Consider the following 12,165-nt stretch of genomic DNA (forward strand, 5'->3'; position numbering starts at 1 on the left):
GCACTTGGGAGGCAGAGGTAGGCAGATAGATCTCTGTGAGTTTGAGGCCAGCCTGGTCTACAGAGTTACAGAACAGCCAGGGCTGCTACATAGAGAAATCCTGTCTCAAAACACCAAAAAAAAAAAAAAAAAAAAAACCAAAAAAAAAAACCTTATTTTGTTTCACAAAGATGCATTGGTTGTTCTTGAAAAGGCCTTCATTGGCCTCATCATGTGTATGTATATAGGTAGAGAATTTTTAGCCAAAATCTTGAGAACAGCACCATATAGACTTCTGAAGCTCCATCTCTGCCATTTCCCCATTTCCCACATCCAGTTGCAAAAACTTCAGCTTCGCCACCAATTCCACTTTAGTGTTGCTTCTTAACGTCTGGAATACAGCTGTGATCTTTTAAATCCCATTTGCCTTGCTTTATAGTTTTGAAAATTTTCCAGGCAATAGTTCAAGGAAATCATAGGCTTTACTTTCTACATTGTTTGTTTCCTAGGAATCAAGGTTGAGTGCTTCCCTTTGAGCAAACATTTTTAAATGTTGCCCTGTTTATTTTTCTTTATATTTATAGTCATTTACAACAGGATGGACAGTCTATTATGAGCTTCTTTTTGTATTTGAAACCAGTTTTCTCACTTGATAACTTTACTTGAATGTTTCAAAGGCATTTCAAATACAACTTGTCTGAGAGAAAACTAGCCTTTCATATCTGAATTGGTTCCATTTATAAAAATCAGTTACTTAGAGATACTTTGACACCTCTCTCATCTTGAGCATCATGAAATTCCTCAGTAGCCTTGAATTTGCACATCACTCTATCTCCATCAGTCACTTTTTAGGGAAATTTATCAAGCTGAAATGGCATCCCAAACAATGTACTTAACTTTTGCCTTCTCCACCAATCTGTCTTCTCAGTAAAGCAATACATTTTCTATCAAAAAGTAAACCTGTCCATGTTTTCCATTCTTTTATTACCTTGTTAAGTTTTTCCAAGTGACATCCCAGTGGCTGCAACATGTGGATAAAACTCCACAACGTGGCCTGTAATCTCTGTCCATCTCATCCCATGCAGCAGTTAGCTGTGTTGATGATCCTACATCTTAGTCTCTTCACCAGATTCTTTGCTTATACTAATCATTATTTTAGGAATGATCTTTTATCTACTTACTTTCTCTTGCCTTTTAGGATTCAGTCCAGTGTTCTCTTCTTTAGAGAAACATCCTTCAAGCTCTTTGACTGAGCCATATCACTCAGTTCATGTGTTCAAATGCACACCAGGTTAGGTTTCACATGTATGTGATTTATTTTGATTGATCTCTTTATCCTAGTACTATAGTAAGTATCACAAAATTACTTCGATGAGAATTGTATTGCCCATATTAACAAATGTCTGAAAGGGAAGTGATAAATTAATATTGGTAGAATAATCAAATTTATAGTTCAAAATCAGGAATATGGTGTTTATAGGTCCCTCACTGTTCACAGCTGTTATTATTGCTCATAAGTGTTACAAGAATTATACACAAAATTTGTGTTAATAATATGAATTTAATATCTATAACATGTCAAAATGATCACAATATCAGTTTCTAATGGAATTTCTACTTTAATGTAAATTCTACTTATGGCTAGTTCTAGAAAATATTTATTTAAAGTTTCCTTGCTGTTGCCTCATTCCAAATATTTAAGTTCTAAAGGGACATGAAGAAGGGCTAAGAGCATATAAATGTTATAACTATCTGAAATGAATAAATTTTTATTCACTATCGGACCCTGTGGTACTTATTAATTTGTACTAGTTGGTTGTATATTATACTCTGCTTTATGAGTATCACCTCATTTAATTATCATAACAATATTAACAAGAAGTTAATTTTTATATGAAGAAAACAAGGCATAGATGAATTAACTAATGATCTATTCTGGTTCAATTGAAATGTCTTCCTAGGTTCACATTGTGTATACTAGGTTCTGAGTTTCATGTATTGTTTTGAAGACAGTGGAGCCTTCAAGGTGGTATGGCTGGATTGCAGAAGTGTATTAGCAGACCCATTAGCAGACCCACCGGGTGTTATGCCCAGCACTGGGCTTAGCCACCCTTCTCTGTTTTGTGGTCTGTTACAATGTGAATATGACACTGTCTCCTCCTCCTGGCACCAGGGATGGAGTCATTCCTGCAGCTCTTTCTCCCCTGTCATAATGAGCTGAAATCTCTTTTACTCCCCGAACCAAGACAAACTGTCTTCTACTAAGTTGTTTCTGTTAGGCATTTGGTCACAGTGATGCTAAACTAATGTATGCTCTGATACTCAAGAATGGAATCAAGGTTCAAACTCTAGGTCTTTGACTTCAGAGTCTTTAGTATTTGCTGAGACTTCTTTGTATAGCTTCCAGCGTCTTTGTAGAAATGTGAAAGCCACAACAAAGCAACACTAAAACATCTGTATCTTGAGATAATAGAGTTTTATTACGCTTCATCTACTCAGACTTCAAGAATCTGCATGAATATTTATGTGAAAATGGAGACAACTCTGGTGCTAACATTCTATGAAATGTTTCTTTTTCTTCAAACCTTTTCTGAAAAATGCTAATTCTGAAATATTAGTAGGGATTGGGAAATGTCCAAAATATAAGGATCTCAGTGTGACTCATTAGAACGGATGAGAACAGCCAGAAAATTAGTTAAATATACTCAAATTAGCAAATGGTCTCTTAGGACTGAAATTAAAAATTCCTTTTAAGCAGAATTTGGGTTTTTGTATATTTGGCATGGTGTCAACTGTGTGAAATATTTCAGAGGTCTCATCTCTGCAGTGGCCTCAAAATGGATTCCCTCTAATGGAAGATAAAAGATAAAAGGCAGAAATTGAGCTAGCATCTGCCTGTTTCACAAAGTTACCAGGTTGCCAGATGATACCTAATTGGGAGCTCAGAACGTGATGGTGGGCAGCCTAATCAGGAAATGTTTATTTATTCTGAGTCGCTGGAGATGGAGGACATGATAACAATTAACAGTATTCAGGAGACAATGAAGAATGAATTTGACAGCAGAAAGAAAAACAGGTGCAAACCCCAAACCTACAGACCAGACATTTAACTGAACACAGTTATCCTTGAGAAATTTAGAAATCACTTGCACAAGAAGTTATGAAAATGAAAAGTAGCCCTGAGTGCTTCTGTGGAAAGGGTTTCTTTGTACTGGGTCTTTAATCAATATATTCTAATGCCTTGGCTCAACAATGAATCGTATCTTGTCATAACTCCAGGAAGAGAAGTTGTGGTGAGAACTTGAAATTGTGTTCTGGAATTTGGAACTGCAGGTTTTTTTTTTTTTCTTTTCTAGGACTTTTGTGAATCTCTTTGTATACTTCATTAGAGCCAGAGGAGAAATTCCAGGTATCTTATAGAATTGCACTCTCTAGTTCCTCAAATTCAGGGGTAGATTCCATGACAGATTAACCCTGCATACGACCAATGTGAATAAAGTTTACTACAGAATATTTTCTGAATTTATACTTGTGGATAGAATGACCATGCTGGCAAATATAGAATGACTTGTTAATATGGATAGCTTTAATATGAAACACAATAGATAGACCATAAGTTTCTAAAATTTAAATTTGACTGGATATCCTGAGTTTCATGTGAAAACTGTCTGGAGGGAGATCAGGCAGTGGGAGTAGATAGAGAAAGGGGTGAGGGTGACCCTGTAGGAACAAGGAAACAGTTTCATTTCAAGGTGGCTCAGGAGACAGAATTCCACATCCTTCCATTGACCAGCCATTGGGTACAGAAGGTATGTAGATGGGAAAGAATCAAGGCCTTGAGGAAGGTGGTGTTGCTCAGCTAACATTAATTTAATGAGAAGGTTGGCATCTGGATAGTGTCACAAAGGAACTTATCAGAAAACCAGAGAAAGGTTTTGAAGGGACCATGTCGGTAGTATATTAGGGAATTTATTTTAGTTACCACCATTAAAGATAGTATCCCATGTTAGCTCTTAAATGCATGACATCAACTGTATGTGATGGCTTGCATGACAAAAACAACCTCAGTGATGGTATCTGAATGGCATCTTTGTCATTTTTTTCTGAAGGGTCTGGTTAAATATCATCTCCTCATATAAAGTCCCTGCTCTCAGTTTTTATGAGTTTTTATCTTTATTTTTCCTTCCCAAACCACATGGCCTCCTAATGTTAGACTAGACTCCTACCACTTCTCTGACAAGTCACCAACACTGCACAGAGTCTTGCTTCTTAGCGACTGTGGATACTTATTCCTTTCTCCCTTCTGATAGGAGTGAGGAGTCCCTCTTGGTAGAAAAATCCTCCTGTGTTTTTAATTACATCCTGGCTTCTATCCTCTAGAAACTTAAATCCATTTGGTTTTTTTCCCTCTATCTCCTGAAGTTTTAAACTATTCTTTTTGGACAATAAGAATACAGCTTTCATAAACTAAACACACAGTGTTTTGACCCTCAGCTTTCCTTGTTGTCAATCTTTTTTCTTCTTCCATTTATTAAGTAACTCACACATTTATTATTCTTTCTCCTTTATTCTCTTTATAGGTTTAATGTCAGTCTATCTAAATGGCTTTAGCATGCTCACCTACACAGAGTGTGAATGATTACTAGTTTCTTTTAGCCCAAAATATGTCTACCAGAGAAACATAGTCTACCAGAAAGACAGAAGCATAGTCTACCAGAGAGACATAGTTTACCACAAAGTGCGTTTAAGACATATTGACCTCCCCAGTGTGAGTAGATGTGTTGGCACAGATCTATTTCAGAAAAAGAAGCAATGACTTTACTGATTTGATTTTGGATTTGTGCTAGTTATTTTTACATGTAATCCATTAATATTAATAAATATTATTGTATAGTTATTGAATTTAAGTCTAAGCCCAAATCCATTTTGACAATGTTATTTTTACATACACATCTATGTAATGAAAATAAATTTATTCTTTCCTTCATAAATTTCAAGGAATAAGTCTATGATGTGGAAGTGTCATATATCAATCTGTCGATTTCATTGGTTAATTAATAAAGAAACTGCTTGGCCTGATAGGTTAGAACATAGGTGGGTGGAGTAAACAGAACAGAATGCTGGGAAGAAGGGAAGTTAGGCAGCCGCCATGCCTCTCCTCTCTAGCCAGACGCGATGAAGCTCCAGCCCAAGATGGACATACACTAGAATCTTCCTGGTAAGACATCACCTCGTGGTGCTACACAAATTATTAGATATGGGTTAAGCAAGATATGAGAGTTAGCCAAGAAGAGGCTAGAGCTAATGGGCCAGGCAGTGTTTAAAACAATACAGTTTCCGTGTTCTTATTTCAGGGAATAAGCTAGCCAGGCGGCCGGGAGCTGGTTGGCAGGAATGCAGCCCATCACTCCTTCTACAAGTCTAGGATTCCAGGTGAGGAGTTATGTAATCTGTTAGGAGAATACTTCAAAATATATTCCAAATATATTCCAAAGAGCTTTGGGGGGAGCTTTTAAAAATACAAGTTTATCCTTTCCTACTTTTAGAAATTCTGTTTCAGTAAATCGAATAATAATGATGACATTTACATTTAAATATCATTTCCTAGGAGTCTCTATTGTAAGAGATAGGTATTATTGGAGAGAAGCAGACATTTGTGGTTTCTTTTGGGGACATAAGTTGTTGCTGGTGAAATGTAGTTTAATGGTGGATTCTGAAATTACACTCTGTGTGTAGAAACAAAACTGAAGCATGAAAAAGTAACATGTAGAAAATTCTCCTGAAATAAAGAGTTATCAGCCTTGTTAATTTTAATGTTCTGAAGAGTTGAGTGGATGGTGGGGATGGAGTACAATGAATATTATTACAGACACACAGGAAAGTGATCAGAATAAACTCTCCATTATATTTTTAAATCTGTTCTCCAAAAGAAGAGATCATTGTTTTTAAAATTTTTATTTAGTTTGGAACAACTGATTCTAGGAGAACAAATGGCCACTTAAGGCTTACATACTGATGCTTGCAGGAATCTGCTCCAATCATTGTGCTCAGTAACCACTGTGGTTAAGAGCAGGACTTCCATCTGACTACCATTCTAAATCTTTTATGAAGTCAGTTACTTAAGGGCATTTTAGAGAACAAGTTAATGGGAAGTCTTGCCATACTATATTATATGTAGCAATAATGCTCTACAAGATGATTATATCAGAGAGAAATTAAAAAAAATAAAGTGAGCCAACTTAGAGAATAGGATAGTCAATTAAGGTATGACTTTTACATGTGTAGGTTACCAGCCATGAAATATTCCACAGCTAAGGAGTATTAGATTTGACCTATGTTTCAGTCAAAAAATTAATTGACAAAAATTTCAAAAGTATATATATATATATATATATATATATATATATATATATTCCGGTGAGTGTTTTGGATTTAATTGATTCATTTTATTAAATTAAGCTTTTGATAGCATGTCTTATGTTGCATATTCTTAAGTTATCAGAAGAGGATATATATGTTTTATCTATCTAGCTGATGTGACCTAGTTTTTATTGTGGTATACATTTTTCATCACTCCCATTCCTTCCCCCCTCTCTCTTTCTACAATCTCCCATGACTCCCACACTTCCAATTTACTCAGGAGATCTTGTCTTTTTCTCCTTCCTATTTAGATCCATGTATCTTTCTCTTAGGGTTATTATTTGTTGTCTAGTTTCTCTGGGGTTGTGGATTTTAGGCTGATTTTTCTTTGTTTTATGTCTAAAAGCCACTTATAAGTGAATGCATATTAGATTTGTCTTTTTAGGTCTGGGTTACCTTACTAAATATGGCTTTGTCTAGATCCATCCATCCATTTGCCTTCAATTTCAAGATGTCATTATTTTTTACTGCTGAGTAGTAATCCATTATGTTAATGTACCACATTTTCTTAATTAATTTTTCATTTGAGGGGCATCTAGGTTTTTCCCAGGTTCTGGCTATTACAAATAATGCTGCTATTTGAACACATGTCCTTATGGTACTATAAGACTGGTTTTGGATACTAGCTGCTCAAGATGGTTCCAACTTGGTTAGCTGAAATGGTTCATCTTCTTACATCATTCTGACTAGAACTCCAAATAAGCCCTTCAGAAAAACCCTATCAACTACTCAGAGACTATTTGCAATTATACCAGATAGTAATCTTGAAACTTAACCATCGTTTTAGTTTTACAAGAGCCCATAGAAAGAACATTGCCTTCATGACAGCTGGAAGTATTTCTAGAAGATGAAAGCCCTTCTTCCAACCAAGTTTGTCCTCCAGATTAGGGAAATCAATTAGTGGTTTATTATAACTGATATAGGGTCAGGGGTTGGTGAGGAAATTTTGGAGGTTCAGGGATTGGTATTGGAGGTCCTTCTGTTTATGGGTTGCTTTTATTGATTGATGAATAAAGAAACTGCCTTGGCCTATACCAGGTAGAACTTAGCTAGGTGGGGAAAACTAAACTAAATGCTGGGAGAAAGAAGACAGAGTCAGAGAGAAGCCATGTAGTTCAACGATAGATAGACACTGGAACTTTACCCAGTAAGCCTCAGCCTCATGGCAATATACAGATTAATGGAGATGGGTTAATTTAAGATATGAGTTAGCCAGAAATATACTTAATTTATTGGCCAAACAATATTGCAAATAATATGGTTTCTGTGTAATTATTTCAGGGCTGAGCAAACAAGAACTATCAAGCAGCCTCCTACAACAAATTAGTGCCCAACGTGGGGCTCAAACCTAAGACCCTGAGATTGAGTCTCATGCTTTACCGACTGAGTAGTTGGAACAAACAAGTGACCTCCTACAACAAATTGGTACACCAACATGGTTGACTATATCCATGTAAAACCCAAGAAAGCTTAAAAAGTAATTCTAGACACAAAAGAACAGAGTTAAGCATGGCTATTTGGTAGCTATCATTTCTCTGGCTGCTGGTGGCATGTTGCAGCTCCTTTAAGAGAGGTTTTCCTGATTCAACAGGGCAGATAAAGCTTCATGGTTTTAAAATGGCAGCGTTTTGGGCTATGCTTCCAGCATGAACTCTGGTTCTTTCAGGAGGCTGAGTATTTAGATGGGGTTTGTGGGTAGTGTGGTGCAAGTTGCTTGGTGGCAGCATGGGCCAACTGGTTACCAGAGTTGAGGTGGTGAGCATGGCTCCCACCTGGCAGTCTCAGAAGTAGTGAACAGACTTCTGCCATGTTGGACTGAGAAGAAGCCAAAGGTAAAGCAACTCTTTTACTAGTCAAGCCATTTAACAATTTAAGAAGCAGTCCTGGTCAGAAAAGTATTAAAGATGGACAATAAAGACAGATTCAGATGAAAAATACCTCTAAATGGGTCACAGTGTTGGAAAAATGCATGAAGGCTTGGGAGAGAGGAGAAAAAGATATAAAGAGTTGGAAAAGAAGTAAATAATTAAAAAAAACAAAGTCTTTAAAGAGACAGAGTACAGACAGTCATAGATTAATAAAGAAAAATAATCCACATAAAGATGAAAAATACACAGAGAGTCTGTATTATGTATATTATTGTATTTTCTATGAATTTTTTGACTGCAGAGAGATATTTGATTCAGTGGGCTGTTAAGATAACCAACATAAGAGTATCTTCATTTAAAAATTTGAGTCTAAGGATTTGTTACTTTGGAAAAGAGGTCCTGCATTTGTTTCCACAGAAAATGGGGACCTGTAGATTTCTTCCCGATTAATGTGGTTTTATGGACCCAGACCTCCTGAAAGGTATTGTAATATGAGCGTCAGGGCTGCGTCCCCAGCACCCTGGCCACCTGGCTAGCTTATGCCCCAAAATAACAACACACAAACTGTATTCTTTTAAACACTGCTTGGCCCATTTCTATCTAGCCTCTTCTAGGCTAACTCTCGCACCTGGACTAGCCCATTTCTAATAATCTGCTGTAGCCCACGAGGTGGCTTACCAGGGAGATTCTAGCCTACGTCCATCCTGGGTCAGAGCTTCATCGCATCTCTCCAGGAGAGGGGAGCATGGCGTCTCTGAGCTCACTTCCTCTTCCTCCCAGCATTCTGTTCTGTTTACTCCTCCCACCTATGTTTTAACCTATGGGGCCAAGCAGTTTCTTTATTGCTTAACCAATGAAATCAACAGATTGATATATGACACTCCCACATCAGAAAGGTCACAACGAACACTCCCAAACTTACTTCACCCAATAAACAGCAGGAAGCAGTTTGGAGAGAACTATGCCTAATCCCCAAATATTGTTTGTTTACATTTAAAGAAGAAAATCCTTTAGAGATGGATACTTTGCATCTTGCTTTATTGATACAAATTTAAGGTTAATTTTATTATATGTATATTTCTGCTCTTGATTAATTTATTGTGTTTCTGCAGCTCATTTAAAAATAATTAAGAGATTTGAGTTAATAGATAATCATCTATAATAACCAAGCTTGTAGTCATATTAGTTAGGTTTTCTAGATATATAGAGATTTATTTCAGTTAGGTAGGTATTTTTCAAATCTTTCAGAGACCTTCAGAATATGGCATTTAAAATGTTTTAAGAACTTAGGACTTTTCATGCCAGTGAGACACATCTGCTCCTGGAAGTGTTAATAACTTCAAAAGGAAAATGGGCGCTGAAGGGGCTCATAATGAAGTTTGTTAGCCATTTGAGCAAAGAAACTACTCTTTCCTGTACTGCTTGATGTTATGCTGTATGAACTGGACATGCAGGAACCATAGAGAAATGACTGCTGAACTTGCCTAAAGGTGAGAAAATCCTTTGAGGTTCCTGCTTTACGAAAGATTCTGCCAGACATTCTGTAGGACACAGAAGAAAGTGATTGACAAACTGCCAATATAGGCAGAACTGTCTTTGAAATTTCCTGCTTCATGGAAAAGTCTGTCAGATATTGTGGGCCTGAGGCTGAAGACGGATGCTCCAACAGTACAGAATAACCTTAGGTGAATGTCTCTGTCATTTCTAGAGTTTTGGAAGCTGTTTACAAAGTACTTCTTGTTTACTTAGGTAATAGTATAATCTTTCTCGGGTCTTTGATGGAGTTGAAGAATGGATAGTTTTAATCTTCCTTATTATAATAAAAGATAAAGTATTGTAACTGTAATATTTCTTAATACCTATTTTGTTATATGTAATTTTATGATGTTAAAGTTAAAACCTTTCTTTTTTATTTAAACAGAAATGGTATAGGAGGTCCTTCTATGTGTTCCTTCTATTGATTAATGAGTAAAGAAACTGTTTTGTCCTATAGCAGCCAGAACTTAGCTAGGCAGGGAAAACTAAACTGAATGCTGGGAGAAAAAATGAAGTTAGAGGGAAGCCATGTAGCCCTACTGGAGAAAGAAGCTGGAACATTTCCTGGCAAGCCACAGCCTCATGGCAATACACAGGTTAATAGCGATAGATTAATTTAAGATATGAGTTAGCCAGAAATATGCTTGAGCTATTGGCCAAGCAATATTGTAAATAATATGGTTTCTGTGTGATTATTTCAGGGCTGAGCAGCAGGTAACAAACATGCAGCTTTCTATAATACAGAAATCTCTCTTTAAAAAAAGGAAATTGAATGAGCTAATAGGTAGATTGGTGTGAGCTTAGTATCTTGGTATAGATTCTTGTATACTGATAAAATTTCAAACTATATTTGTTATAAGAATATGCTCCTATTTCTTTTTTAGAACTCATTTTTTAAATGTCTTATTCCTTAGCTAGAATCTCAAGAGCTATATTGAATAGATAAGGAGAGAATGGAAAACCTTGTCTTGTTTGCAATTTCAGTGGGATCACTTCTTTTAATTTGATGTTGGCTGTTGGCTTGCTGAATATTGGCTTTATTATGTTTAGGAATGTTCCTTTTTTTCCTCTGCTCTCTTCAAGGTCTTTGTCAGGAAGGGATGCTATATTTTATTGAAGGTTTTTTTTTTTTTTAGCATCTTATGTGGTTTTTATTTTTCAGTTTGTTTATATGGTGGATTACATTGACAGACTTTTCACATATTGAACCATCTCTGCATTGCTGGGATGAAGCTGACTTGATCATGGTGGATGATATTTCTTAAGTGTTTTTAGATTAGATTTGCCTGTATTTTATTGAGTATTTTTGCATCAATGTTCATGAGTGAGATTGGTCTGTAATTATCTTTCTTAGTAATGTCTTTGTGTGGTTTGGGTATCAGAGTAATCATAGTCTCTTAAAAAAGACTTTGGCAGAGGCGCAGCGGCAGCGGCGGCACCAGACGCGGCGCAGCGGCGGCAGCACGGCGGCGGCGCCAGACGCTGCGGAGCAGCGGCCAGACCCAAGCGGCGGGGACAGGCGTGCAATAAGGAGAGCAGATCGCCCTACTACAATTGAATCAAAGAGGTAGGCCTTTGGTTGGCCAGGTCACTGGCACAAGGGGAGCCTGGTCCTGTTCTGAAGATCCTTCGGAGGGGTGAGAGGGTTCTTGGCCTGCAGCAGGAACCACGAAAGAGAGTGAGGGCATTTTGTAAGCAGAGCCCTTGGCCAGCAGGGAAACCTGATCCGGTTTCTAAAGGATCCATTGGATAGGATCAATAGGAGGAGATGGGCAGGCGCCAAGGCAAGATCTCACCCAATAATCCGAAAAACAACATGAAAACATCAGAACCCAATGATCTTACAACAGAAGTATTTGAACAACCTAACACAGAAGAAGTGGAAAAAATCGACTTTATGAAGATAATAGAGTCCCTTAAACAACATGTAAAAAATGCCCTTATAGAAATGGATGAGAAGTATAACAAAAAGTTTGAAGAAATGAGTAAATACGTACATGATACCCTGGGAAACCAAGAAAAAACCATCAAACAGGTAATGGAAACAGTTCAAGAATTGAAAACTGAAATGAAGGCAAAGAAGAAAATACAAACTGAGGACCAGCTGGATATGGAAAATCTAGGCCAACGAGCATAGTCTACAGAAACAAGCATGATCAATAGAATACAAGAGCTAGAAGAAAGACTCTCAGATGCTGAGGACACCATAGAGAAAATAAACGAACAGATCAAAGAAAACAGCAAAGCCAACAAATTCTCAACACAAAACATTCAGGAACTATGGGACACAATAAAAAAACCAAACCTAAGAATAATAGGAATAGAAGAAGGAGAAGAGTCACAGCTCAAAGGCTCAGAAAAT

The sequence above is a fragment of the Microtus oregoni genome, unplaced genomic scaffold, assembly GCF_018167655.1.
Source record: "Microtus oregoni isolate MIOR12 unplaced genomic scaffold, Mior012 000017F_ref0000208, whole genome shotgun sequence".
In the NCBI taxonomy this organism is placed as follows: Eukaryota; Metazoa; Chordata; class Mammalia; order Rodentia; family Cricetidae; genus Microtus; species Microtus oregoni.